This window comes from Triticum dicoccoides, chromosome 1A (assembly GCF_002162155.2).
Source record: "Triticum dicoccoides isolate Atlit2015 ecotype Zavitan chromosome 1A, WEW_v2.0, whole genome shotgun sequence".
Classification (NCBI taxonomy): domain Eukaryota; kingdom Viridiplantae; phylum Streptophyta; class Magnoliopsida; order Poales; family Poaceae; genus Triticum; species Triticum dicoccoides.
Genome location: NC_041380.1, coordinates 465,291,227 through 465,297,431, shown reverse-complemented (window position 1 = coordinate 465,297,431; position 6,205 = coordinate 465,291,227).

Genomic DNA, 6,205 nt, shown 5'->3' with positions numbered 1-6,205 from the left:
TGCACATAGCAGCAATAAAACTCAATGCAATTGTGCAAACCATAGGATAAGTATGATCAAAGAAGGAGGCATGCCTTCGTTGTTGAGTTCCCCGTTTCCTTCTTCCTCGTAGTGCTCCTCTCCCGTACCGTCGCCTCCTACTCATAGTAACGGCGAAGCACAATAAATAACAAGCAATAAAATCCAATAACATCCAATGAAATGACAAAATAGGAAGGATTGGTAGAAAGATGTGGATGGATATGGAGATTTCAAAGGAGGTAGATCGATTGATGATGAGTAGAGGGATTGAACGGATTGGTTGGGTATAGGTTTATCCGGACTAAGTAAAACTCGGCCATCATGTCTAACATTCTAAATAGCAATATGCTAACTGAACTTTAATAGTGCCCAATACAAATACTTCGGCTAACTATAAAGAAAAGACAAAATAATGACTGACGTGACACAAACAAAAAACAATAACTATCCTATGCATTTGAACGACACGACTCAACATAGCATGGCAATACAAATTTACCCACAAATCAATATTTAGATAAAATCTAAATATTTATAATAGTTAAAACATCAACTATAGAATTTAACAACAAGCGTCTTAAAAGTCAACCAAGCTACTTTCTAAACAAACTCGTTAAGTTACAAAACATCAAACAATAGCACGATCCTAAAGAAATGCTAAAACATAATAGACTCAAATCATGTAGCATATAATTAAAATAATCTAGATACATTTGAAGCAAATGGATCAACAATAATCTAGTCATAGCATCATCAACTCTTGTAACAAAAATCATGCACATGATATAACTCACAACACCACCTAGACTCAATCAAACTAATTTAAACAATAATTCTACAATCGTTCCGAAACTAAACTGGAACATAAATATTGCTACGCATGGCAATATTATTTAGAAAGTACGCATGCATATACTATGTCTATGAACAAATAAAAATTATCGCACTTCACTAACATGCATCAAAATAATAATTGTACAACTAGTTCTAGAAATTCTATGACCAATTCTAATATATCCTAAAATCACTCAACAATATTTAGGACAAACCCTAAGCATGCTATGGACATGACAATAAGACATAAACAATTTTGCATGATTACTTATATAAAACATCATACACACTTAATAAAAAAAATAACACAGTTAAACATCTATTCAAACAAAACAATTAACTCGTTCCTAGCATCATCAAAACAACCTATGGGTTTAGCATTGGTTTTGGGTCACCGAGTAGTCGTTGGAGATGGAACCGGTGGTGTTGAGCGAGTGAGCGCCGGTGCGCGTCGTCGTCGTCGTCCGAACTCCGGTGATGAAGAGATGGTGGTGAGTGATGCTCCTAGTGACGAGAAGGCACCGGGACACGGATGGACATAACGGACGATCGGCGGGTGACGTCGATGTTAGTCCCGAATAGAGCAGCGGCACGGCTCCATTGTGCGCGCGGCCAATGATTGCCAACGACTGGGAAATGATGTCTAGGAGGTAGGCTTTGGCAAGGGGATTCTGTTGGTGGGAGGAATTGGACTAGGATGCTCATCTTAGGCGACGGTAGTCGAAGAATAGTAGAGATGGGGCTGTATTGCGGGGTGGATTACGAGTGATTGAAAAGGAATTGGAGGATGGGATGATGGGGCTTTTATAGAGGTGCTCCTGGCGCACGTCGTGACGCGAAGGGTCTGCCGAATGGTAGCCGGAGGAGAGAGATCAGGAGGTAAATGCCATTGTTGGGCCAATAACTTCATCAGTTACTTGCATGAGATTAAGCGCATCATGAGTGGAGCCATTAGACTGAACGGACTCGTCGTTGAGTGGGGAGTAAATCTTGTGTTGATGACGAATGGAAATGATGAAGGGATTAATGGGATTTGAAGGAAAAAGAAGAGGCAACCATGGAGGTTTCTTCTCTGTAACATGTACGTGCACGCGTGCGGGAGGAAGGAGAAGAGCCGAGCCGTCCGCTCGCTCGCTCACTCGGCTAGGCTGCTGGCCTGCTGGTTGGGCCTTGGGCCAAGTCTCTTTGGTGGCTAGACACAAAGAAAAAACAAAGAGAAGAGATGGCCCAGTGCATACGTGAATGTGTGTGACCAATTTTGGTGCAGACGTGCAATAGGTCAACAACGGCTAGGCTAGGATGCACGTATTGTTCAAGGACCAATAAAAGAAAGAGAAACTAAAGAAGAGAGAAGAAAAGAAAATCAATATAATATAATATTGATTTTTTTACTAGGATTGCTACAAGAGGAACCGAAACAAAGACAACTAAAAAGTCTTCAAGAATCCAAGAAATCAAAACAACAAAAAAAACTTAAATAAAATATTACGAACGAATAAATCGACTCAGGATATTACAGAAAATATTTTCCACCTGACATGTGCTAAATTAATTCCAAACAACTTGATATTAATTTGAGCAATATCCAAAATATATAATTAAAAATTACGTTGCAACATCCCTTGGCTTAAAAAAATGAACTCTCGAAAAAAAATCAAGATGTTACAGCCCATCTCAAATGACCTTTGCGGGGGCTCCCAAACGAGTACTCCTTGATTAGTTGCCCCCCCTTCTATCATGTACTATTTTACAGGTCCAGTTTGTAGCGAAGGCCTCAACCCAAAATGAAATTGGCCCACCAAGATACGGAATAGTGAAGCCCAAGCATTCATCCCCTCAGCTCCTCCATCGGACGGTGATGAAAATTCATCTTTGGTTTTGGGGAAAAAGATCTTGTTCAACTCTTCTTCTTTTTCTCGTGGGAAAACTTTTGATCTACTCATTTTCAATCATAGCAGTATAAAGAGCATCAGAAATAAAAAATTATTGTTGGAGAATGTTGCATGAAAAACAAAAACAAAAATCTACGCACACGCAAGATCTATCCATGGAGATGGATAGCTATAAGAGGGGGAGGGCATCTTCATACCCTTGAAGATCGCTAAGTGAAAGCGTTTATCAACGTGGTTGATGTAGTCGTACACCTTCACGATACGTCCCGGTCAAGTACCGAACGTTTGATAGCAAACCGGGCATTCCTCCGGTATCCGGTAGTTGCATGATCTCATAGTCGAAGGAATGTGTATTTGACATTAAGAAAGCAATAACAATAAACTGAATGATCATATGCTAAGCTAACGGATGGGTCTTGTCCATCACATCATTCTCCTAATGATGTGACCCCGTTATCAAGTGACAACATATGTCTATGGTTAGGAAACCTTAACTATCTCTTGATCAACGAGCTAGTCTAGTAGAGGTTTACTAGGGACACGGTATTTGTTTATGTATCCAAACATGTATTTAAGTTTCCGGTTAATACAATTCTAACATGAATAATAAACCTTTATCATCATTAAGGAAAAAATAATAATAACCATTTTATTATTGCCTCTAGGGCTTATTTCCATCAATTATATCGAGCTCTGTAGACCACATAGCGACAAATACAAGCACTGAAGCAAAACGATGGCACACCGCCGTCAATGCCACTCCCTCACCAGAGTTGGGAAAATTTTGTTGTAGTAGAAAGTTGGGAAGTCGTCATGCGAACTGCTAAGGCCCCATAGAACCAGCGCATCCGGAACAACAACCGCCACTGATAAAGAGATGCGTAAATCAGAAGGATCCAACTTAAAGACACACGAACGTGAACGAACGAAGACCGGATCCGATCAGATCCACCAAAGATAAACGCCGACCGAATCCTTCAAGATCTGTTGTAGACACACCTCCACACATCCTCCGACAATGCTAAATGCATCACCGGGATGGGGCTAGGCGGGGAGAACCTTATTTCTTTTTCAGGGAGCCTCCGCCGTCTCACGTTTCCGAGTAAGTCACAAATCTTAACAAAACTAAAAAAACATCCAAAAACAGAGCCCTCTCGTCAACAAGGGTCGGGATTCACCGTAATCCCATGGCCCTAAGACTACAAGAGACGAGGCAGATCAGTGGTGCCACCTATGGGATGCATAAACCCTTATTGTTGTTGGCTTGACGCACGAGACGAAGCGTGTTCTTTCTAGCCCGCCCATGTATGGATAACACTAAGATTTTTGGTTTAGGATTTTTATAAAATGTTTTCATGCTGGTTTTCCGCATTTGTGCTTTTTCTGCTTGTTTTGATTAGTTTTTATTTGCCGTCTACATTTTACTTTTCCTTTTTTGTTTTGTTTCATTTTTAATAATCAGTAATATTTTATAAATTTGTGAATATTTGTTTTTCAAATTCGTGAATATTTTAAAAACAAGTGAAAAATTGTGGTGACCTAAAAAAATCAAGAATATTTTGTAAATACATTATTTTAAAATATATATTTAATGAACATTTTTTTTCAAATTTATGAACTTATATTAAATTTTGAATAAAATCAAACACGTGAACATTTTTTGATTTCATTCACTTCTTCCACACACTCACAATAAAATGATAGCCTTTTTTAGCCAAAAAAATGCAGCGAAAAGAGCGATGTACGAAGCTAAGTCGAGCGACTAATAATAGGAGATGCACAAGTGAACAAAAATCCACATCAAACTAAGCGGTGTAGCAAGCTGAGTCAAGCAAGCAACCGACGAGTGACCAAGCTATCTTAATGGGTCATGGCCCAGCGTGGTCTATAGGGCCATCTCCGCGACTTAAGCGCTGAATAGGAGCACCCCATCAACAACTCCTCTTAGCGATTCTCAAAAAAAAAAAACTCCTCTTAGCGCAACTTCTCGGAACTGAAGTCCCCTCTGGCATACCTAATTCGTGGTGGCATGCGCTCTACCAACCCAAGAGCCTGCCTGGCCATCATGGGGTAAGTCTATATCTCACCTCGCGCATGGAGCGTCTATAGCTCGCCTGCTGCGAGTCGGGAAGTCGTACTCGCCTACAATCATGTCGATTATGGCAGTTCGTAACAATATTGGGCGGTAGCTGGTAAGCCTTTTGTAAACTTTGCTCTCTTTTTTGCCATTTTTGAGAATAAAACACAAAAGTTCACCACTTTACTGTATCTAGGGCATATAATACAAAGAAACTGCTCACGTACTTTAAAAAATATCCATCTATTTTTATTAAATGCTATATGAAAAGAGTGTTAATATATTTTTGAAAAGTTCAACATGTGTTTAAAAATTTTCACAGTGTACTTTTACAATATTCATTGTGTCCTGTATCTTAAGACAATTTCTTCACTGGGTATTTAGAATTGTTTTCGGCATGCATTTAAAAAAACTCAAAGTATGTTTAGAAATGTACCATATTTTTAAACAAATATTTGAAAAGTTTTTCTAATGTGTGTTTATAAAATTTTCACCTACTTTTATGTGGTGACTGTCTATTATATAGAAAATTCAACATGTATTCAAACTATATTCCAACATATATTTTGAAAAATGATTAACTTATAGTTGGAAAAAACCAGTGTGTATTTAACAAATTAAAAGTAAAAAAATCAGAAAAGGAGAACAAAAAGAAAAAGGAAACAAAGAGTTTTCTTTTGAAAAAAAACAGGGAATGAAAAAAATAAAAAAGATCGAATCCCAACAAACTGATAGTCAGGGGAAAAAATCCATATAAAACCATCCAGGAAAAAAACAAAAAAAATGATTCCCTGCTTAGCTGGCTCCGGCCGATGTTCGTACAAGCAAAATAAGAAAGAAATGCAAAACTGTGGAACGTTGCAAAAAAAACTGTGGAAGATTGCAAAAAAACAAGAAACCGATAAAAATTGAGATAGAAAAAAAAAGGAAAGAATGAAAAAAGAAAAGGAAAATAGAAACCTAAAAAACAAAGAAAATAAAATCCGGGAAAACCGGGCGACTGAACGCAACGAAATCGACCGTCCGATACGCGCCCCGACAACCGTTCGATCCAACTACCGCGTGCGTGACTATTCCTGCAGCAACCGCTCTGTTTCAGAAATAAAAAAACCCTGTTTGCCATCCAGACACACCTGCGCGCAGCGCGGCGCCAGCCCCCGCCACCGCGAAAACCCTGCTGCCGGCGCGCTACAGGGAGTGAGGCCGTCGACGGCAAATCCTGCAACACAATGACGCACCACATCGCGCGGCGCATGCTGGGATCCGATGCAGATCAAGCAAGCCGCGGCCCCCTGCTTCGAGAACAGTTGTGGCCGTCGTTCTCAGCTCCGACCGCCGCCGGGGGGCTTCTGCCGTGATATGGAGTATCGCCGTGGTTCAC